The sequence below is a fragment of the Oratosquilla oratoria genome, chromosome 9 (genome assembly GCF_046742065.1).
Source record: "Oratosquilla oratoria isolate Oo_2021 chromosome 9, ASM4674206v1, whole genome shotgun sequence".
Classification (NCBI taxonomy): Eukaryota; Metazoa; Arthropoda; class Malacostraca; order Stomatopoda; family Squillidae; genus Oratosquilla; species Oratosquilla oratoria.
This window is the reverse complement of record NC_134785.1, coordinates 10,292,289-10,317,288: the sequence shown is the minus strand read 5'-3', so window position 1 is coordinate 10,317,288 and position 25,000 is coordinate 10,292,289.

The window sequence follows — 25,000 nt, the reverse complement described above, 5'->3', positions numbered from 1 at the left end:
CCTCCCCCTGCCCTCTCTCCCATCCCCCCTCGCCCTCCCTACTCCCTCTCCCCTCCTCCTCCTCCTCCTCCTCCTCCTCCTCCTCCTCTTCCTCCTCCTCCTCCTCCTCCTCCCGCCTCCTCTTCTCCTTCCCCAGACAAGGCCAAGTGTTACCTTCTGCAGAAGTCGACGTCTCAGAAGACAAGGCCGACCGTTCTCCATTCCGTACCTGTGCCGAAGAAGAAAGAAAAAGATATATTAATAAAAAAGTTTATATCAATAAAGTACCGAAGCAAAAGAAGAATATGTACCAAAGAAATAAATATTAAGACTACTACAGCCATCGACTCCAAAGTATCATCAACATTTTCAGTTCCATGAGCGTAATCCATTTCTTTTATTTAGCAAAGGAGGTTTTTACACTGTCTGCGTGTACATAGGCACGTGATGCATGTGTACGTGTGCATGTATGTGCGTATGTGCGCACATGTGCGTGTGTGCGTGTGCGCATACATAAGCAAGAGACAAGTCACTAAAAACTTTTTACTATTTTACATTTTTCTAAAAACCTTAGTTATGCCAATAATAACAATAACAATAGAAATCTGAGACAGAGTCATTAGAACAGTAATGGAATAATGGATTCAAATTGAAGAACTCATTGTGGGTGCCACATCTTTATTATGATTCTTTAACAAGACTGCGGAGCGACGGTGCTAGGCCACACGACACAGCGTCAGCTACCGTGGACCTTATGCACAGAGGAAATACGGTCGCTTTTTGCGACGTCGCGTTGTGGCTCCGGATTCCACATGCTCGTTTAAGCACAACAACACTTACCCAGCTTAAAGTGACTAATTGAAACACAGCCCAACCTTATCAAGCCTAATCGAACGTGATAAAAGGTAAATTTGGATAAGTAATGACTTCAATGAGCAAAAACAAGAACAGAATCAGAGTTCGTTTTTTACCGCCATAACAACTTCCCGGTCATGTCACGACAAATGACCCTCTCTCCCTCCCCCTCTCCCCTACGCCCTCCCCCTCTCCCCTACCCCCCTTCCCCTCTCCCCTACCCCCCTCCCCCTCTCCCCTACCCCCCTCCCCCTCTCCCTTGTCCCCTTCCCCCGAGGTAAGAGTTCATATACTCCCCGCTATGCCTCCTTTCGGAAAGTGCGATTTCTATCTCAACTCCACAAAAAGGGTTGAGGGAGTCGTGAGATCAAGGTCTTCTTCACAAGGTAGTGGAGAGTAACGCTGTGTTGCGAAGGGGCACCAATGGTAACAGCCAGATTTCGAAAGGAAATGACGTAAGAGCTTGTATCGGACAAGACCTATGGAGACACCCCTCTCTCTCTCCCCCTTTCTCACCTCTCCTCAGGCATTCTCCCTCCTCCCTCTCCCCCTTTCCCCTCTCCCCACCTCACCCTCACCCTCTCCCTCCCCCCTTCCTCACCTCTCCTCAGCCCTTCTCCCTCCTCTCTCTCCCCCTTCCCCCTCTCCCCACCTCACCCTCACCCTCTCCCTCCCCCTTTCTCACCTCTTCTCAGTCCTTCTTCCTCCTCTCTTTCCCCCCTTTCCCCCTCTCTCTACCCCTCTCCCATCCCATTTTCTCCCCTATCCTCAGCCCTTCTCCCTCCTCCCTCTTTCCCCCTCTCCCTCTCCGTCCCCATTTCTCACCTCTCCTCAGTCTTTCTCCTTCCTCCCTCTCCCCCTTTTCCCCCTCTCTGTCCCCCTCTCCTATCTCCCTTTCTCACCTTTCCTCAGTCCTTCTCCCTCCTCCCTTTCCTTCTCTCCCCTCTCCCTCTCCCTTCCCCCTTCTCACCTCTCCTCAGCCCTTCTCCCCCTACCTCTCCCTCTTTCCCCTCTTCCCACCTCACCCTCTCCCCACCCTCTTTTTCCAGGGTCACTCTCCCCAGGCCCACTTTATCAGTAGATCCTCAAGACACGACAACTCCTTAACAATGCTAACCTTTGCCTCGCACACACGTTATAGACCATAAGGAATAACCATCACATCACTTATTATGTCACACTTTGCCACTACGGGAGCGAGATCACTACGTGTCACCAAGACACCGTTGACACGCACACTAACTCTTTTCCAGACAATTCGCTTAGAAGCAGTTCCGAGGAACGAATCGAGGCAAATAAAACATTCCAGGTGACATGAATATTTGCACATACAAGAACGGCGAGAGTGTGTATATATATATATACATATATATATATATATATATATATATATATATATATGTATATATATATATATGCAAAGTAGATATTAGCATACATATATATATATATATATGTATATATAAATATATATAAATGAATATATATATATATATGTATATGCATATACATATGTGTATATATATATATATATATATATGTGTGTGTGTGTGTGTGTATATATATATATGTATATATATATATATGTATATGTATATATATGTATATATATATGCATATATATATACATATATATGCATGAGAAATCACATGAACTCGTGATTCTAAATATGCAGAAAACCACCAAGGAAAGTAATGAAATGATGATGACCGAGCGCTTTCGTCTAAATAGATGAAAGCGCTCGGTCATCATTATGTTTTCGTTGGTGGTTTTTCTGCATACACACACACACACACACACACACACACACACACACGAGTGTCAACTTACAACCTCATATGTTCTGCATTTACATTTTTTCTTTCTTTTCTGCAGATTTTGCTCTAACCATATTTTCCTCCTCTTCTTCCTCCTCCTCATTGCCATCATTAATTGTGAAATCTTCCTAGCCTTTATATATGAAGCACCTGAGTTTTTATAAAACACTGACACACACACACAGACACACACACACACACACACACACACACACACACACACACACACACACACACACACACACACACACACACACACACACACACACACACACACACACACACACACACACACACACACACACACACAAATCAACACTTAATTGACAGTTGCCTTTTTTCTGGTGTTTAGTTGTTATCTTTTAATCACTTCACTGCTGATGACTCGCCTCTTCCGTAGCAGCCTTGTATGGGAGATTACATAACCATCATAAGTATTATACACTCTATACATGGTGTTACAGTGGTACCCCTACGGACCACAGTCACACAACTTTTTCTTATAATTAGAGACAAATTTCTACTTAAAGAAGAATGATGATATTTTTTTCATCACCCGTCTCCTCTCTTTATCTACCTCTCTATCTCTCTACCTCCCTCCCTCCCTCTCTATCTCTCTACCTCCCTCCCTCCCTCTCTTTCTCTCTCTCCACACCATCCACGGTCCGGCCAATTCAGTGTAACGGGTTGTGACGTATACAATGAATGTGCAACTTTGAAGGCCGCCAGACAGTGACGTCACAGCTTCCAAGGTCAAGATCAAGGCCACCGCATAGCTGCATTGCTCTGCACGTGTAGAAAGTCATGTCTCGATTTTCGAAAAAATTCGTTCGGCCCATTCGATAACGGCCGCTTCTGTCCGAACTTTTTCGAAACTTGTGACAAGACTTGGTAACCTCGAAGGGTCTTGAGAGTGTTTATTGTGGCTAACATCAGGTGATTTTATGCATTAATCCCTCGCAAAGGATTAAGGATTTATCGATAAAAGGTAGCGGCACATCAGACATTTCTCGCTAGCATGCTACTTGCTTTTGCTACCTCGTTTGAGCAGAAACTACTTCGGTTACGATTTTTTCTTCTTTTTTTCAAATTCCCTTGCGTTATATTGTGAGAACCTGAATGATGAACTAAGAGAAGTCAAATCTATATATGAATATTAGACACATTGTTGAGTTGTTCACACGGAAGTCTAGAATATCATAACCAAAATCGTTTCTACTCAAATGAAATCGCAAAAGTAAGTAGCATACTAGCTTGGTGTGCCGCCACCATAACAGCTTTGACCCGATAACACTCGTGAGGTTCCGTCCAAACTGCCACTAGGCGATTTTATTCAATTGATCTAAAACTACAATACCGAAAAGTGTTGTGTGTGTGTGTGTGTGTGTGTGTGTGTGTGTGTGTGTGTGTGTGTGTGTGTGTGTGTGTGTGTGTGTGTGTGTGTGTGTGTGTGTGTGTGTGTGTGTGTGTGTGTGTGTGTATGTGTGTGTATGTGTGTGTGTGTGTGTGTGTGTGTGTGTGTGTGTGTGTGTGTGTGTGTGTGTGTGTGTGTGTGTGTGTGTGTGTGTGTGTGTGTGTATGTGTGTGTGTGTGTGTGTGTGTGTGTGTGTGTGTGTGTGTGTGTGTGTGTGTGTGTGTGTGTGTGTGTGTGTGTGTGTGTGTGTGTGTGTGTGTGTGTGTGTGTGTGTGTGTGTGTGTGTGTGTGTGTGTGTGTGTTTGTGTGTGTGTGTGTGTGTGTGTGTGTGTGTGTGTGTGTGTGTGTGTGTGTGCGCGCGCGTCGGTACTTTTCTTGTTTGTTTTCCCTCTTGGAGATTTTTACAGTAGAAAACTCTTTGTAAAGAAAGGACCTTAGTGGGCACAGGAATGGGGGAGTCTGCCTAACAAAGGGCATAAGAGTGTGTATGGATGTGATACATGGACAACACACTGTCGAGGCCCAAAAGAAACCTTTTTAGGCGGGAGATAAAGGACGTGGACCTACACATGGAAAAAAGGGAGGATAACAAAAGATTATGGGGAAGGTGGACAAAGGCCATGGAAAAAGGTTGCAGGACAAATAAGGGCGGTGGTACTAAATAAAGGGTATTGGGGTTAACAAAACTAAGGCTCCAAGGACAAAGGCTTATATCGATAAGAGAGAGAACGGAGTGCTTGAGAACTAAGAGCACCAAAGGGAAGGCGATGAAGGAAGGAGAAAAAATGACGGGGAAGAAGTACTAAGGAGACATTTACACCTTTGTTCTGGCTGCCGCCGGGCGATTTTATTCACCTGTGTGGGATTCCCACCCTCCTCAGTAGCGGTGTTAATACAATTGGGGATCAGGTAGATTACTGTAGTGTTGCAGTACAACACACACACACACACACACACACACACACACACACACACACACACACACACACACACACACACACACACACACACACACACACACACACACACACACACACACACACACACACTCGTGGTGCAGTTGGTAGATTTCCCGGCTGCCACTACTGAGGTCTGGGTTTGAATCCCACCCAGGGCTGAAATAATTTCAGTATCGCTGCGCTGCGGGTTGTTACTTCAATTCTCGTGGGCGGGGAGTTGGGGATGTGGGTGTAAAGTCAGCATTACTCATAGATCGGTCATATACGAGCTCTGAGCTCTTCCGGGAGGGTAATAGCTGTCGATCACGAGTCCAACACATGATCCAAAGACCATGGTGAATCACACACACACAATTTTATATATATATATATATATATATATATATATATTTATATATATATTACATATTTATATATATATATATATTGCATGTATGTTTATATATATATATATATATATATATATATATACAATACATGCTAACTGACGCCAGACAATTTTATTCTTCAGTTGAGGGGGGCGGACACGGGATGAAACGGGATTTCAGTCGACCGAGACCCCTACGATCCTGTTCCCTTAGTTGAATAAAACCATCTGGCGACAGCCAGAATGCAATATGCAAAACGCACCATAGTGACGAAATGTTTATTCTTTATTTTTTTTTTTTTTTTTTTTTGAACGCAGGGATTGCAAGTGTCGAACTCCAGTAGAATGTTCTTCGAAATCCCTATCGTAAAATCCTTGCTAAGTATTTCATCATATAATTATTTCCTCTATTCAAATTTGAAAAATCAACAACTTGTAAGGCCGGCCACACACGTGCAGTTTAAACTGACAGTTACAACTGTTCAGTTATAACTGTCAGTTTAAACTGCACGTGTGTGGGTATCTCAGTATCACTGAGATACCCCACACACGTGCAGTTTCAACTGACAGTTATAACTGAACAGTTATAACTGTCACTTTAAACTGCACGTGTGTGGCCGGCCTAAGAAACTTCAATATGGCTGCCGTTTGGAAGTTCTGAATATCTTAACCTAAAATCTACACTTAAAATCTTGTTTCAGGGTCTTCTAACGTACAATCCTACATTCTGTTTATCATATCTTGGCAGATTTTCTTTCTCATTGGAAGATTTTACGTGTAAATCTCATATATAGTTGTTTTGATCATTAGTGAAGGTCTTCCATGTTTTTGTGCGAATTATAAGAATTCTAATTAATCAATAAATAAATTGATAACTAGCTTCTGCTCATAGGTGTTTGTTCCCTGTAGTTGTTTTGATGGAGATCTTCCGCTCGCTCCGGGGACCAGGTACCAGCCTATCGGGGTCGCACCTCTAGATGGAGATCAGGGTGATATGTGACGTCCGTCACGCACTGCGCACGGTTTTAGGTAACACATCTCGTAGCCTAACGATCGTTTCACACGTATCGATTTTTCGTCGTGCGCCGTCCACGACACGACGTCGTACTTTCAAATAAGCTTGGGTGTCTATGGACGCTTTCACACGCGGTCACGACGTCGTGTCGTGGATGGCTTGCGGTAAAAAGTCGATACGTGTCAAACGATTTTGAATTCTCTATGTGAAATACTGCCTCCAGTTTCATAGAAATTCGTTCAGGACACTGCAAAAAGCGTTTCCTTTGAACGAACCTTTTTGGAATGGGAGACATGACTTGTCGTTGTCGCCAATGCACATGACCTGTAACATGAATCAACGTTTCTTTCTCCTCCAGCTCAACTCCTTTAGAAGACCTTCGCCTCATTGGACGAAGGGGTCGTCTCTTCGCTTCCTCTTTCAAAGCGGGGACCGCGACCCTCCCCCCTCCCCCCCCCGGCTTCAGCGATGCTGAGTCGTGGAACCGTTTGATATCAACTTGAACAAAGACTCTGATGCGTGCCAGTCCATTGTGCAAAGGGTTGACAGAGCAGAAGCCCCCTACAAACAAGGGGGAAGGGGGGAAAGGGGAGGAAAGGGGAGGAAATGCGGGTGAGTGGGGGGGTTGCCTTGCGTGGGCGGGGGGAGGGGGGAAGGACAATGGACCCTGAGTGAGAAAAGGAAAGTCTCGAATGAATAGAGGAGGAGGAGGAAAGGGAGGAGGAAGAAAGGGAGGAGGAGGAGGAAAAAAGGGAGGAGGAGGAAAGGAGTTTCGAAACAAAAGAGAGGAGGAGGTAAGAGAGGAGGAGAAGAAAAGGGAGGAGGAAGAGAAAAAAAGAGGAGGAAAGGGAAGTCTCAAATGAAAAGAAAAGGAGGAGTAGAAAAGGGAGGAGGAGAGGAAAGGGAGGAGGACAAAGGAGAGGAGGAAAAATGGAGAAGGAAGAGAAAGCGTAGCAGGAAAAGGGAAGGATTTGAAGGAGAGGAGGAGGGGGAAGGGGCAGGAGGAAGAGGAGGAGGGAGAAGAAGAGAAAGATAAGGAAGAAAAGGAGGAGGGGAGGAGGAGGAGGGGAGGAAGAGGAGGGAATGAGGAGGAGGGGAGGAGGAGGAGGAGGGGAGTAGGAGGAGGAGGAGGAGGAGGAGGGTGACGGATGAGATGGAGGGAATAAGGATCGCTCACGGGACGAAATGTGAGTTGGAGGTGGAGGAGGGGGATTGGGAGGGGGAAGAGAAAGGAGAGGGGTTCGGGTGGGGAGAGGAGGCTATGGGAGGGAGGTAGGGGCGGGATGGATAGGGAAGAGAGATGGGGAGGAAACAAGACAAAGAAAGCGAGAGATGTGGAAGGGGGAAGGAGGCGCCGTGGGGCACTCGAAGTGAGAACGGAAAGACGGGAGAGGAGGAACAAAAGAAAAAGAAAAATAAAGAGGAAGAACGAGGAAGAATGAAGGAAGAGAGGGAGGAGGAAGAGGAGAAGAGGAGTAAAGAGAATATCCTTGCCTATACTATACCATAGAGAGAATAAAAAAATATATATATAAATAAAGACAAAGGGAGTGTAAGATCCTTCACAGCTTATCATCCCCCCCTCATGCAACCCGCCCCCCAACTCCACCCCCTCACCTCCCACTCAACCCCCTCCCCCTTCCCCCCCTTCCCCTGAACCCCGCCTGCCACCCTCCTGTCCTGCATCAAGCCCCTCCCCCCCTCAGGTCCCCTTCCCCCGACTTCCTCCACCCCACCCCCCCAACTCCCTTACATTGCGGTTGCGTCGAGGGGCGGCAGAGAGACGAGAGGAAGACTGAGGAACATTACCCAGCGTCTATGCATCGCGCCCGATCTCGGGTTGCATGACGAAGCGATGTTCCTCCTCGTCCTCCTGCTCCTCCTCCTCGTCCTCCACCTCCTCCTCCTCCTCCTCCTCCTCTTCCTCCTCTTGCGAACTCAGCACGTGTTGCACGGGGAATCAATGCACAGCGAGCGCGGGGCTCCACCTGCCTGCAAGCAAAAGGGGGCGGGGGGCGCGGGCGAGGCGGGACTACCCAGCTTTCGTTCGGCGAGCAGAAGCAGCAGCAGCAGCAGCAGCAGCAAGAGCGGAAGAGGGAGGGAGGAAGGAAGGAAGGAAGAGGAGATAGGCGTGTCCTCCTCCTCATGCTCCTCCTCCTCCTCCTCCTCCTCCTCCTCCACCCTCGCACTGGGTCACCATTGACAAGGTCGAAGAGTCCACTATGCTTGCAATGTTGCAAGGTCACTGCTCCCAGGCCGGACAATTGCTCTCTCTCTCTCTCGTTCCCTCCATCTCTCTCTCTCTCTCTCTCTCTCTCTCTCTCTCTCTCTCTCTCTGAATCCACTGTGCTTGCAATCCTGCAAGGTCATTGCACTCAGCAAGACTCCTGGTCCCTCCCCCCCTCCCCCGTCTCTCTTTTGCAAGTTTGCTTCCTGCCCCCCCACCTCCACATCCACGTGCAATACGACCCTCCCCCCCTCCTCCTCCTCCTCCTCCTCGCGCGACCTGATCCCACGTGCCGGCCGCAAGCAGACAGCCCCCACTGCGTCCAATGCACCTGCAAGCACGCGCGCATAGCGTATGACCTTGCGACTGTGCGTGCGGGAGGCGGGGGTGGAGACGGGGGTGGAGGCGGAGCAGGAGGCGGGAAGAAGGGGATGGAGAGGGGGGAAGGATGAGGGGAGGGGGGGTCGAGTCTCTGCTTGCGCCCGAGTGAGTGCGCGGCGGGGGTGGGGGGGGAGAGGACCTGAGGGAGGTGGCTGAGGCCGCGGAGTGCAATGACATGCAAGCATGACGTCATAAACCACCCCTCCCTCTCACCACTGCCTCTGCTTCTGCATCTTGCTTTCAAGCAGCACTGCGGAGACGTAGCGGAGAAGACCGCGTCTGTAGACGCGTATTGCACGTGGTGGGAAGACTTTCTGTGAACACACACACACACACACACACACACACACACACACAAGTACACATACACACACAAGTACACACGCACGCACTCACACATACACAAAGGACTCAAACAAATATGAACACTGAACATTCCTTTTAGTGTACAATTGAAAACGCATGGAACCTCTCTCTATGAACACACACAATGGATGCAAAGAGTGTATGAACAGTGAACATTCATTTTTGGGTTCAATTGGAGGCGTTTGGAGTCGCTCTCTCTCTCTATGAACACATGCAATGATGCAAACAGTATATGAACAGTCAACATCCCTTTTGGTGTTGAATTCGAGACACAAAGAGCATCTCTCTTTGCAAAGACACACAGGATACTAATAGTGTGTAAACACTGAACAGTCTTTTAACTATTCAGTTCGAGGTGCCAATCAAGACAATGGACACCAAGACACCAACAACCGGTCCGTTGGTCCACTAACCCTTTCTCTGTTATTTGAGGCGTCCACAACTGCCGTCAGACGATATTATTCAGTTTTTCTGTATTTCGGTACCAATTACCAGCGCTTCTATCCTTCAAGCCGAAGAGGTGGAGTCGTAGAGGGACTGCAGAGGCTAAAAAAGTGATCAACACTCTCGGAAATTACTCTCTCACCCTAAAAGAGCACTACGTGGTTCTGGTCCGTAGGGGCAACAACCAAGTCCTTAGGATGCCATGTGCACAGAATTTATGTACCATGGAGTGCGAAACTCTACAGTGGGAGCTCACTCCTCCAACTCCTCTGTCCCCTTCCTTCCCCTCCGATGACATTCTATGGGGCTCTATGGTTTTCTGGGCGTGAACTTCTCTGGTGAATGCCATCCCCCCTCGGCTCTCCCCTCCACTGACATGGGCCTGCTCCTCTCTCTCTCTCTCTCTCTCTCTCTCTCTCTCTCTCTCTCTCTCTCTCTCTCTCTCTCTCTCTCTCTCTCTCTCTTCCCCAATCAAACCTCTTACCTACACAGCCACCACTATCTCCTTCCTCCCTCGCTCCCCCCTTCCCTTCCCTCCCTTCATATGGGGTACTGACATCATAATTCTTATCTAATCAATATTTTAGAGACTTTAGTGGCACCCTAACGGACCAGATTCGCACATTCTTTTATGATCAGAGGGTCATCAGTTCTAAACTTTTTATATACTTCCTTTCTGTTACCGTCCTCATTAAAGATCCCCTTTGCTATATTTCCACTAAGGACAGAAGCGCTGGATACCACCGGTAGACTACTAAGTGACCCCACTCCCTCCCTCCCTACCTCTTTCGCAGCAGTAGAGCCTTGACCCAACCCATTTTCTCCCCCTCTATTACCGCGATAACTCTCCTTCGCCTCCCCTGCCGTCACCATCGTCGGCCTAGGCCCCCAACGCCCTCCATCACCCTCCTCTGGCCCTGCAAGGCCTACTGTCCCGCCTTCCGGAAGTCTTCTGGCTCCCCGACCCCCAGAAGCTTCTCGGCACTCTCTCCCTAATACATAAACTTCCCATGGATATTCCCTAACTGGTAGCGCCATCGGAAGCGTGCTCGTCTCGCATTCGCTTAGTTGTGGGTTCGGATCCCGCACTCCTCTCCGATTCCTAGCAGTGACTGTTAGTTACCTGCCCCAACAGTCCAAGCACATAGGGCAAAGGTTACGACTTCGGCAGCAACTATGTTCCTCCTGGCGTAGGCTCCTCAACAGCATTGGCATCCCCCACCTCGTCCTCCTTGCCTCCACTCTCTCTCTCTCTCTCTCTCTCTCTCTCTCTCTCTCTCTCTCTCTCTCTCTCTCTCTCTCTCTCTCTCTCTCTCTCTCTCTCTCTCTCTCTCTCCCTCTCTCTCCCTCTCCCTCTCTCTCTCTCTCTCTCTCTCCCTCTCTCTCCCTCTCTCTCTCTCTCTCTCTCTCTCCCTCCCTCTCTCTCTCTCTCTCTCTCTCTCTCTCTCTCTCTCTCTCCTCTCTCTCTCTCTCTCTCTCTCTCTCTCTCTCTCTGTCTCTCTCTCTCTCTCTCTCTCTCTCTCTCTCTCTCACTCTCTCTCTCTCTCTCTCTCTCTCTCTCTCTCTCTCTCTCTGTCTCTCTCTCTCTGTCTCTCTCTCTCTCTCTCTCTCTCTCTCTCTCTCTCTCTCTCTCTCTCTCTCTCTCTCTCTCTCTCTCTCTCTCTCTCTCTCTCTCTCTCTCTCTCTCTCTCTCTTTAAACTTTTCCTTGACATCCTCTACGACCCCAGTTCCCCGGCGGCGCAATGTTGTCCCCGAGGATAGAAGCGATGGTTATCGCCGATGGATCACCTTTCCCCCGCCCTTTAGCACCACCAACATCTCCTCTGCAGGCTTTGCCAGGCCTACGAAGCTGAGGGAGGCATCAATAATGCGCTACCAGCCGTTTTTAAGAAGGCCAAGCTGACATTTCCCTCCTCTTCCTCCTCCTCTTCCTTTTACCCGAAGTCCATAGTTCGGAATTCTTGCTGCAGAGGCTTTGCATGGTCCATTGCAGGCCATCCTCCACTGCAGTGGAAAAAAAGGAAAAAAAAATTGCGAGGTTCCCACAATCTCTTACAATAACTCCATTCTTGAAATGAAACAAAAAAATTCAAATGTAATCAACTACAGGAGTTGTGTCATGGGCACCAGAACCTAGAAACTATATCAGAAGTCCTTAATCACAAATAACCGAAAGTCTTATCTTATCAACTCGAAGTCACTGGAATTGAAATGTCGTCCAGCGTGACTCTACTCATACGTGAACGTTCTACCAAGCCTCGCGACGCTATTACGTGTGCAGGCCCATATCTGATGCTCGGCCAAAGGCCACGACGATCTATGGCCAGAAATACCATGAAAGACGAAATCCAGAAAGCGTAAAGTTACGAGTGTTCAAGTTTTTGTTTAGCGAGGATGATCGTATAGCGATAATGTTCGTATAGCGAGGATGTTCGAATGGCGAGGATTTTTGTATAGCAAGGATGCTCGTATCGCGAAGATGTTCGTATAGCGAGGATGTTCGTATAGTGAGGATGTTCGTGTAGAGAGGATGTTCGTATAGCGAGGATGTTCGGATAGCGAGGATGTGCGTATGGAGAGGATTTTTGTATAGCAAGGATGCTCATATCGCGAAGATGTTCGTATAGCGAGGATGTTCGTATAGTGAGGATGTTCGTGTAGAGAGGATGCTCGTATCGCGAAGATGTTCGTATAGCGAGGATGTTAGTATAGTGAGGATGTTCGTGTAGAGAGGATGTTCGGATAGCGAGGATGTTCGGATAGCGAGGATATTCGTATCGCGAAAATGTTCGTACAGCTAGGATGTTTGCATAGTGAGGATGTTCGCGTAGAGATGTTCGTATGGGAGGATTTTTACATAGCGAGGATGCTCGTATAGCGAGGATACTCGTATAGCGAGGATGTTCGTATGGCGAGGATATTCGTATAGCGAGGATGCTCGTATAGCGAGGATGCTCGTATAGCGGGGATGCTCGTTGAACGAGAAGGCTCGTATGGTGAACTCATCCGACAAGGGTCGGCCCGACGCGGACGCGCGTAACAGCGGCGATTGTCACACAGGACTCGAGTCGAGTTACGGTCTGATCGAATGAACTGCGCTAGAGGAAGAACTTCGGAGGAGGCGAAGTCCAATTCCTGACGCATCGAAAGGAATTTTCGCTGTACATGCTTAGGTTAGGATATGTCAAGTTAAAATAACTTGAGCTAGGTTAGGTTAGGTTAAATTAACTTTGGGTAAGTTGAATTAAGTTAGATTAGGTTGGATTAGGTTAGGTTAAGTTAGGTCAGGTCAGGTTAAGCTAGGTCAGGTCAGGTCAGATCAGGTCAGCTTTGGTTTGGGTTGATTGCGTCAGGAGAACTGGTTTCTGAGGTTGACAGCGAACTCGCTGATTTGGGGACATTCACCACTGTTGGTATACTACCCACGCACTCCCTTCACCAGGAAATGACCATTCCTGCCTACGCAATACGATCGTCTAGCGTTAGTCAGAATAAAACCTATAACGACGCCCTCATACCAGGAGAGGGCCACTGTCATAGTGGCAATGTGGTAGGATTACTGGGAAGGCGCCCGGATTTGTGGAGGAGGCGGGGAGGAAAATATGGCCCATGGTGTGTTTTGGGTGGTGGTGGGCTTGAGGCGAGCAAGCACCCTCCACGCTGTGGACTGAAAGCAAGGCCTCCTCACAGAGATGTTACACTACTCGCTCCAAGGTATTACAGATGTATTTGTGACTGTGTGTGTGTGTGTGTGTGTGTGTGTGTGTGTGTGTGTGTGTGTGTGTGTGTGTGTGTGTGTGTGTGTGTGTGTGTGTGTGTGTGTGTGTGTGTGTGTGTGTGTGTGTGTGTGTGTGTGTGTGTGTGTGTGTGTGTGTGTGTGTGCGCGCGCATGTGTGTGTGCATTTGTGTGTAAGTGTGTATGTGTGTCTGTGTGTTCGTGCTTATGCATGCACGCGCGTGTGTATACGTGTCATGTTTACTTAACTGTAGTATACAAGAAAGGAGCAAAGATCGTGGAGTCCCGTCTCCTACTCTTCAGTGTATCATATATAGCTTCAAATTCATGTACGATTCCATATTGGTCTATGTATTCTTTTTTCCAATTATCATTGTCTCGTGTGTGTGTGTGTGTGTGTGTGTGTGTGTGTGTGTGTGTGTGTGTGTGTGTGTGTGTGTGTGTGTGTGTGTGTGTGTGTGTGTGTGTGTGTGTGTGTGTGTGTGTGTGTGTGTGTGTGTGTGTGTGTGTGTGTACGTTCGAACGCGTAGGCCTATGTGTGCGTGCCTCTACGTGTCTCTCATTGTTTATGTGTATATCACAGCCTGAAGACGAAGCAAAACGAGGGTCCGTTCCGTGTAACTGGAGCGTGGCCAAGCTGATTCGACAGCTCGAATACCGGAGGCCTAACACGGTAATGGACGATGGCCGCCCAATGAAGAGGAGGAGCCCAAGAGGAACCCTTGGGGAACCAAGAGGAAGAGGAGGAACCCTTGGGGAACCAAGAGGAAGGAGAAGAAACGGAGATGGACCCACGGGGAACTAAGAGGAAGAGGAGGAGCCCAAGAGGAACCCTTGGGGAACCAAGAGGAAGAGGAGGAGCCCGAGAGGAACCCTTGGGGAACCAAGAGGAAGAGGAGGAGTCCGAGAGGAACCCTTGGGGAACCAAGAGGAAGGAGAAGAAACGGAGATGGACCCACGGAGACCCATGAGGAAGAGGAGGAGCCCAAGAGGAACCCTTGGGGAACCAAGAGGAAGAGGAGGAGCCCGAGAGGAACCCTTGGGGGACCAAAAGGAAGGAGAAGAAATGGAGATGGACCCACGGAGAACCATGAGAAAGAAGAGGAAACGAAGAGGGACCCAGAGGAACTAAGAGGAAGAGGAGGAGCCCGAGAGGAACCCTTGGGGAACCAAGAGGAAGGAGAAGAAACGGAAATGGACCCACGGGGAGCCAAGAGAAAGAAGAGGAACCTAAGAGGGACCCAGAGGAACTAAGAGGAAGAGGAGGAGCCCGAGAGGAACCCTTGGGGAACCAAGAGGAAGGAGAAGAAACGGAGAGGAACCCAGGGAGAACCAAGAGGAAGAAAAGGAACCGAAGAGGGACCCAGAGGAACTAAGAAGAAGAGGAGGAGACAGAGAAGAACCCAAGGGAATCAAGAGGAAGAGGAGCCTAAGAGGGACTCAAATGGAACTAAGAGGAAGAAGAGGAGACGGAGGGGAATCAAAGGAAACCAAGAGAAAGAGAGGAAGCCTAAGAGGGACCCAGGAGGATCTAAGAGGAAGAGGAGGAGCTCAAGAGGAAAGCAAGGGAACCAAGAGTAAGAGGAGCCTAAGAGGAACCCAGGGGAATTAAGAGTAGCCTCAGTGAATCCAGGAAGAAGAGGATCCCATTAGGAACCTTGGGGAACCTTGGAGAGCCAAAAGGAAAAGAAGGAACCGAAAGTTACCCCCAGGGAATCCAAGGGGACGAGATACAATTGGGAACAAAAACATCGAAACATGGAAAGGGTTTCAATATGCAAGAATAGTTCTTGAAGCCGATTACCCGACATGTTTTCTACCCATGTTTATTCTTCTACAGAAAATTAACATTATGAGTGCTCAGCAACGGACGCTACTTAATGAAAGCCACTGGATGGGCCAGGCGTTTTGACCACGACTTTACCCCATCCCAGAAACGTGTTCTACGTCGTCAGCGACGCCGTCAGGGAGGTTCCAGTACTACGTCAGCAGGAAGAGACTTGACCACACCGGTCATAAGGCCATCTACCCGTACTCAGTTCCAACCGAAACCTATTACAGAATGGTAATGTATTCATACTAATGTAATATACGTATTGTAATAGATATTATCAAGTGGTTTAGATTATAATGACCCCATTAAGTGGAAGCATTAATATCACAGCTAGTTTACGATGATGTTACAGATTTAACTGATTTTTTTTTCTTAGCTTCGTCTTGTTTATTTTCATTTTTATATATTTATGTCTATTCATTATTGTTATTTTTTTTAGCCGCCGAAGCACCACTGAAAAACTTTTTGTTTGCAAATTCCCTTTTCTTCCGGGATAAGTGAACCTCTGATGTAGATGATTCGGTGACCAGGCAACCCCGATATAGCCAAGGTATGAGGCCAGTAATATGGGCCTAATTCTTAAATCACATTTTTTTTTTTTTTTTTTTTTTTTAAGTGGGGTTTCGGACTAGAAAGGGTCCTCTCCAAGTCCCAACAGTGACTGTCACCTACCCCAACAATTCTTAAAGCTCATAGGGCAAAGGTGACGGCTTCGGCCCCAGCTACTCAGAGCCTCCTGGCGTAGGCTCCCCACCTAGGAAGGGTTCTGCATACAGTAGGAAGGAAGAGGGTGTATACAGACCGAGGACAGTGATAACGATGATGATGTATCAAGTGACATTTGGTGCTGAAGAAGTCACCTCCCCCACCCCCTCCTACCCGGTGACCTGGTACTCCGGATTAAGTAATGCTTCAGGTCAGACAAGGTCAATCGAACATTTCAGTACGGTGATACACGAACACACACACACACACACACACACACACACACACGCGCGCGCGCGCGCGCACGCACACATACACACACATTCTCATCCTCTCTCTCACACCCTCTCTATCTCTATCTCTTTCTCTTTCTCTCTCTCTCTCTAATCAGAACTGTCCTTCCTGAATACACACCTTTTCTAGCGTATACTGATTCTAATTGGTATAAAGAAAAGAGAGGAGGAGTGGGAAGAGAAACCAGTTAATCCACATTAAAGATCACAAAGGCATCCAAACTTGGCCATCCAGTGCAACGAGAAGTAGCTTCTGTGTTTAAGGAACAGCTGATCAGACGCCCAATGAGCTGGAAGGCGTGGTCGCTGGAAGACAGCACTCCGTGGGGCTGGAGGGGGAAAAATCCTGGAAAATGCTGGAAGCTTAAACGAGGAAGCGGGAAGGGGGAATTATGTAAATATCTGGAAAGGGGATTGGTTTTCCAGAAGCGCCAAGGACATGGAGTCTTGGCTCTGATGCGAAGGAAGCTCTTGAGATATTTGCACTAGAGGAACTAGAACAATAGAGCGAAAGCAGTAAGTGTTTGAAGTCTAGAAACTGGAAATTTCGAAGAAAAAATATCCAGAAGGGACGAGCGAGACCCTGGAATGTCTGCACAAAGTTTTGGGAAGTGGGAAAAAAAAGAGGAGGAGGAGGAGGAGGAGGAGGAGGAGGAGGAGGAGGGATTCTCGCTGGAGGGTGGCCAAGGGTCCAGGAGAAGGCCTATAGTGAAGAGAGCTGGAAGAAAGCCAACTGGGAAGACGAGAGAGAGGAGGAGGAGGAAGAGGAGGAGGAGGAGGAGGAGGAGGAGGAGGAGGAGGAGGAGGAGGAGGAGGAGGAGGGAAGGTCCTTGGGAAGGTGCTGGAAAATGGCCAAACAAGGGAGAGAGGCCCAATCAGGTCCTGGCTGACTTAGCATGCACGCACGCACGCACGCACGCACCGAAGAGGACACACAAAACACCACCAGAAGGAAGGATGTAAATACGTCTTAACAATATTAAGTATTTAACACTTTCCAACATATAGTATCCCCTATTAAAAACATAGATGTTTTACATGAAATTCTTAATTAGTTTGGCGCCAAGGGAATGCTTTTCTAATTAGTTTTCATGTACCAATGGGTCTGCTTTGGCTGCTCTCAGCGGCACAGCCAAGCACATAAGTTCTTATACACTTCTCCATGAGCATTTTTAATGTCCACTTACATCCTATGTGCCTTCGTTAAATCGCTCTAAATGAACAAAGGCAAGGTCTTGTTTGTCACTGGAAATATTATTGATGGGAGTCTTTTCAATTACACGCACGCACACACACACACACACACACACACACACACACACACACACACACACACACGGACATGGGAACAAATTAAGAAAGAGCACACGTCTAAAGGATATGAAGAAATACATTTTTCCATGTAGATGCGCAAATACCTGGAATAGCTTAGAGGGTGCTATAACCCAAGCTCGAACAATATATGAACTAAAATCTAAATACGGTAACTGGAAATCAAGGATATAGATTAAGTTGGAACTGTACACGAATTTGAGGCGAGTTACGATAAATTGGCGAGTAGGAGACGGGACCCTACGAGTGTTGCTCCTTTTCTGTAAATACAATGAGGTAGATACACACACACACACACACACACACACACACACACACACACACACACACACACACACACACACACACACACACACACACACACACACACACACACACACACACACACACACACACACACACACACACACACACACACATTTTTCAATGCAAGTAATAAACTCTTGGAATAACCTGGAAGGTGATGTACCCCAGGTTGGAACCATATATTAATTCAGATCTAAGTATTATAAATGAAGATTAAGAGACAGGACTACACGAGCTCTGCTTCTTTACTGTATAGTACAATTACATTAATACAATTAGTTAGCCACACACACACACACACACACACACACACACACACACACACACACACACACACACACACACACACACACACACACACACACACACACACACACCATGAGCGCATGGATTCGGCCGCGTAGATCCAAATCACCGGCGTAATTTATTCACATGCCAATAAATACGGTGTTGTGTCGACCACGCGTCGTCCTTTCCCTCGCCGTCACACCGTCACACGTGGCACGTGAGGTCGTCTACCTGACCGTCACGTGACCAAGAAGCGTCACGGCTATCCATTATATGGAACTGACGCTGTCGTGCAGGGACGGACGTCAACATGAACTTGGGAGTGTCACGGACAAACTTGCACGAAGAAACAGATTTAAACACAGGGACATTACCATATGTATAAATATGTACGCACACACACACACACACACAGAGAGAGAGAGAGAGAGAGAGAGAGAGAGAGAGAGAGAGAGAGAGAGAGAGAGAGAGAGAAAGGGGGAAAAGGAACAAGATGGAGAGTAGAATAATGTTGGGGAAAAGAAAAGAAAAGACCAGGAACAGAAGATCGCAGGTAGCAAAGCCTTACACTGGAATGAGATCAAATTTGTATTCATGGTCGGATAAGAGCTTGTGGAACGAGAAGATTTAAAACATTTGATAAAATAAAAATAAAAAGAGAAGAGTGAGGGAACACTGTTGATAGAGAAGTATTTGCTGCTGTGCGCGCGCGCACACACACACACACACACACACACACACACACACACACACACACACACACACACACACACACACACACACACACACACACACACACACACACACACACACACACACACACACACACACACACACACACACACACACACACACACACACACACACACACACACACACACACACACACACACACACACACACACACACACGAGACCTGGCAAGGTACCAGTTACACCCAAAGTGTATTTTTTGTTATCCTATTACTCGTTTTTTTTTTGTCTACTGTCTTGACAACTCTCCCCCCTTTACTCCCCCATACAGCTGTTTATCTACCTGCCCACTCGTCCTCGCACTCCCCTAACCCCCTTAACTACTCCCCCCCACCCCCCCGAATCGGACACCCAATGTACTGTACCTAGCTAATTACATTTGTGGGATTTGCTGTTGTTATGGTCTATTTATTTACATATAATCCCACTGCTTTGCTGGCCTTTCCATAGTCATCCTTACACCCTGCCCTACCGACCTTCACCCCCTCCCCCACTCCCCCTCCTCCTCCTCCTCTCACAGCTCCTCCTTCTCCCCCTCCTCCCCTCTTCCTCCTCGTTCTCATCTTACACTCGCTTTTGAATTCCCCCTCCTTGTCATTCTTCTCAACCCCCTTTCTCCCCCTCCCCCCTATCTCACCCTCCCTACCATCCCTCCCTCGCCCCCAGCCCCGAATACCCCCCCACACCTTCCCTCGATACCCTACTCCCTATATCCATTCACTAACGTCGTTAATTTTTTTTTATTCCAGTGTAATATCAAAAGCTGAATGTACATGACACTTCCGTAAATACCCACCCCAACCACTCTCCCGTATCCTACAACCCATATTTTTTTCGTTTTTTTTTTTCGTTTTTTTTTTTTTTTTATACCACTTTTTTGTGGAGGCATTTTTGTGGGTGTGGTAGTGGTGGTACAAGTGAGGTCATGACGTCATTAAAAGGGAGTTTGCTTTCCTTTCCGCTTGGAGTTGTATCACTTGGAGTTTACTCTCACTCACTCCCCCCCACCTCCCACCCCCCTCGCCAGGAGAGGCTTTGTTGTGTTCGGGCGATCGCGCCATTGGTCGGCGTGGCCAGTTGTCTTTGTTTTCCTTTTTTTTTCTTCTTCTTCTTTTTTTCCCTTCTCGTTGTCTCTCTCTCTTTTTTTAAGTTCTCTTATTGCGACCTTTCTTGAATGTTTTCTAGTAGTCTCTTTTTTCAGGTGCTCTTATTGCGACCTCGTTTTTTCTCTCAGTCTCTTTTTATTTTATTATTTCTATATAGTTCTCTCGTTGTCTCTTTTTTTTGGGTTCGTTTATTGTGACAACTAAGTCGTAGCCGTTCACGTGAAGGGTGTCCTCAGGTAACCGTTTTTTGTTACCTGTATGGATTCCTTTGCTAGTTACTCCTCGTATTTTTATCTAATTATTTATTAATTTGTTTATTAATCTATCTTATTTTATTTTCATTTTATCTCTTATTTTATTTATCCATTTATTTATTTATTTATTCATTTATTCTCTCTTTTTTTTTTTTGTTTTTTTTCTTTTTTTTTTAGATTTGAGGATTGGGTTGAAGAGAATAAACACGGATAATGGCAATGGATTCTATGTTGCCCTAACCTTTCTTTTACACAAAAACATCTATTTTTGGTCATTTATTTAAGAATCTTAGCAATTTCAGTGACCCCCCAAAAAATCAATAGATAAATAAACAAATAATGGTAAATGAAATTAGGAGTTCTGGACACCTAGAACTAGACAAGGGGGGGGGGGAAAGGTTGAGAGGAGGAGAGGGGAAGAGAGGAATGAGGTGATGTGGGGAAGAGAAAGGGGGAGGAGGAGTTGCAGGAGGGGAGTGGGAAGAAAGCAAGTAGGAAAAGAGTTGGAGAGGGGAGGAGAGAGAAAAAGAGGATGGAAAGATTGGAGATGAGAGTGAAGAAAGAGAGAAAGAAGAGGAGAAGTTGAAGGGGGAAGGAAGGGAGAGGAAGAGAGCAAAGGGGAGAAAGAGGAGCGGTAAGAGAGGAGTGGCGCTACGCAGGAAGAAGAGAGTGGGAGGAGGAGGAGGGGGTGGGAGAGGGGAGGGGGGTTGAGGACCGAGAGAAAGGAGGAGAAGAGAGAGGAGGGGGTGGGGGTGGAGGGGGTGGGTAGTCATATGCCAATTAATAACCAAGTAGCTCAAGTGGAGATTTTTTTTTTTTTTTTTTTTTTTTTGTCTATTGAGTATTATCATTTTTCATTTTTTCATTTATTATTATTATTATTATTTTATATTTCGTATCATTGTATCAATTTCATTTTCCTTTTTTCTGTTTAATCTATCATATTTATTTTGTTTTATTGATTTTCATTTCCTTGTTTGTCTAATCTATTTCATTATTTTATTTTATTTACTTTGATCTATTTTCCTTTCCTTGTTCCTGTCTAACCTATTCTATTCTTCTAAATTTATTTAGTTTAATTTGTTTTTGTTTTATTCTTTGTATAATTCATCCAGCCTATTTTATTTCTAATTATTTTCCCTTTTCCCTTGTTATCTATCTATCTTTGTATCTTTCTATTCATTCTTTGCTACCTTGATTCGTGCTAGAATATTTATCATATCTATTTTTTGTAAATAAGAATAAAAGATTAAGCTCTGTATACCTTTTCTACGCAAGCATTTGCTCTCTTTTCTTTCTTTCTTTCTTTTCTCAAGAAACCAGTGAATCAGTCACCTCTGTTCCGTTTCCCAGGGAACTCAAGCCGTTCTTGAAAGTTCGTTTAATAACGGACACTCCAAGACTCCATCACTTATTTACAAGGAATCCGGAGACGCATTCCAGATTCCCTTCCAGGAGAGGGAACTTCCAAGATGATACTAACTACAGCAGGCGACTAAGTGGTGTTACGAATCTCCTGAATACTTTCCCCGTTTCTATGTCCTTCTCTCTTAGACTCCCTCTCCTCAGGCGTCGACAAAAGACGATCGCATGACAGCTGACGTCACACAAAGAAAAGGCCCAAGAAGAACAAAAAAAAGGGGGGCAGCCGTGCAGAAACCCCCTTCTTCCCCTCTCCCCCTTCTTCCCCTCTCCCCTCTTTCTTCCTCCCTCTCCACCGTCATCTTTACCCTCTCCCTCAAAATAATTCTCTCCTTCTTCGTCCCTTTTCCCAACCACTCTTATTCCATACATCTTCCTTTCCTCCTCCTCCTCCTCCAACTCCATTTCCCTTTCCATCTCCCTCTCCCCATCCCTCCCTTGTCCCTCTTTCCCCCTCCCTTCTCCCCCCCTCCCCCCTTCCCTCGCTCTCCCCCGTCTCACATCTTTTCCCGGGGCCCGCCAGATTGGCGGCTCGCTCCCCCGCCGTCTCCTCTCCTCTCCTCTCCTCTCCTCTCCTCTCCTCTGCTCTGCTTGGGCCAAAAACGTATCCTTCCCCTCAGCCTGTGCACGAAAGATCGGGAAGCCTAACCCTAACACCACCTCAACACCATCACCACCACATGAAATATCACCACTACCGCCACATACCAACTTTACCATCATCACCACATCTATCATCACCACCACCACGCGACCATGAACGTGTGTTGGTCATTTAGGTTTGATTCAGTAAACCATTTTTCTACATTTTTTTTTCTTAGTTTGATTTGGTTATGGAGATGTTTTATTGTTGCAACCCCCCCCCTCTCTCTCTCTCTCTCTCTCTCTCTCTCTCTCTCTCTCTCTCTCTCTCTCTCTCTCTCTCTCTCTCTCTCATAGGGAGAATTAAGTAATCCCCCCTCCCCTCCAACGTTCCCTGTAAGCTATGCGCATGCGCACCAGCACACACACAAGAAAAAAATTGTGCATACACAAGGTTTTCAAATGATATCAAAATCCATTCAATAAATAAGTTCCATCCAAATATCAATTTATAAATTCTCTAAAAATATGGTAACTTGCCAACCGTCAAACCAATAATTGCTTTATTATTCTCTTTTTTTTTCTTTTTTTTCTCTTCTAACTCTAGCGCTTCTATTGCAAACAAAATGACTTTGCCGCCTGGCTGCTGGAGTGTAGAAATCGTATGGTGGAGGTGATATGTAATACAAACTTACAAATTGTGCGTATTGGCTTAAATGATCAGATGGGGACTCGCACGGGCGCGCGCATTCTTTTCGGAGTACGCAAAGTTTGTGCACAAGAAATTTCTGCACACACTCACAGCAAAACATTAGAGAAAACATTGCTCCCCTCCTCCTCCTCCTCCTCCTCCTCCTCCTCCTCCTCTTCCTCCTCCTCTTCCTCCTCCTTCTCTTCTTCCTCTTCTTTCTCCACTACCTCCTCCTCTACTTTCTTTGTTTTCCTCCTCTTCTTCCTCCTACTCTTCCTTCTCCTACTACCCGATGACCGAAAGAGCCTCCCACAGGCACAAAACAGACACCACTTCAACGTTTCTTCCTGGAGAGCTCGATGGGAAGGCCCAAGGACCGTTGCCGTTAGCCATGAGGCCTCGGGATTTGGGTAAGAGAAGCCCAAGACGAAAGCAAATGGGAGATTATTAACCCCAGCCACTACTAAAGTGTAAAGAAAGATTTCCTCTTCCTCCTACCCCTCCTCCTTCCCTTCCTCCTCCTCTTCCTCTTCTTCCTCCCCCTCCCCCTTTCTTCCTTCTCCTCCTCCCCACCTCCTTCTCTCCCTCCTCCTCCTCTTCCTCCTCGTCCTCCTACCTCTCCTCCACTCCTAACTCACCTCTAATCCTACCATTAACCCAAGTTATGACGTCACAAACCCTTTGAGTCCAGTGACTCGTTGTACAGATGCGTTCGCAGAAGAATCAAGATGATTGTATTATACAATGAATATAATAACCTGGCCGTCTCCGGCTTGAATGGGGTCCCGGTGTAATGAAAACGCGCTCAGGCCGGTGTCCATACACACCTTCAGTTGTTTAATAAATTTGATTGGTCTTTGATGCAATAGATACATTTATATATCTGTTGTAAGTGGTTTAGTTCTCTAGCTACAAGTCTATTCAGAAGAATAAAGATCACTTGCGTACCATGTTGTACTTTCCCTTTGGTCCTGAATGTCGTCAGGCGATTTTATTGGTTACCATGGTAACAGTAGTGATGGAGAACTGTCTCGGCTATCGTCCAGATATGTGTGTGATAATTCATCAACAGCGACAACAACAACAACAACAGCACCACTATCACCGCAGTCCCTATCCGTTGTCATCCCTGCCTCTGGTGCAACAAACACTGTTAAAGTAACACCATCACCGATAAAAAGTCTTCACCACCAACAAAATAAACCCACCACAACCACCACCACTACTACCACCACAACCACCACCACATCCAGTCCCACCACTGCCACCACCCTCTCCTCCTCCTCCACCTACACCACCACCACCACCGCCACTTATTCTTTGTCACGCTGCCATCGAGATGGCGGTATGCAACCAACCCTCCACGGCAAGGAGATGGCGTGTTAGCGAAGATGACGTCACACTCGACGAATTTTCGGCGAGTATTATGGGTTCGCTCAACTGTTAGTGGCTTTGATCGTTTTTTTTTTTTTTTTTTTACAATTTCGACCCCGGACACCAGTGGGGGTTAGACGACGTCGAAAAGTAGAAGTAGAAGTAGAAGTAGAAGTAGAAGTTGAAGAGAAGGTGAGCATTCTTCAAGGAAACTGAATAACGCATCCATAACGTTTCCTCCTCCTCCTCCTCCTCGTCCTCCTCCTCGTCCTCCTCCTCTTCTTCCTCGACGTCGCTGTCGCCAGGCTCGGTCACATGACGCAGCGCTCTGCCTGGGCCCACCTCGCTCCCTCGATCCCTCCCTCACTCCATCCCTCCCTCCCTCCCTCCCTCGCTCCTGCCGCAGGCCGATGACGTGACGCCTCACAGCTCTGGATCTCCCTCTCTCTCCCCCCTCCCTCTCTCTCTCTCTCTCTCTCTCTCTCTCTCTCTCTCTCTC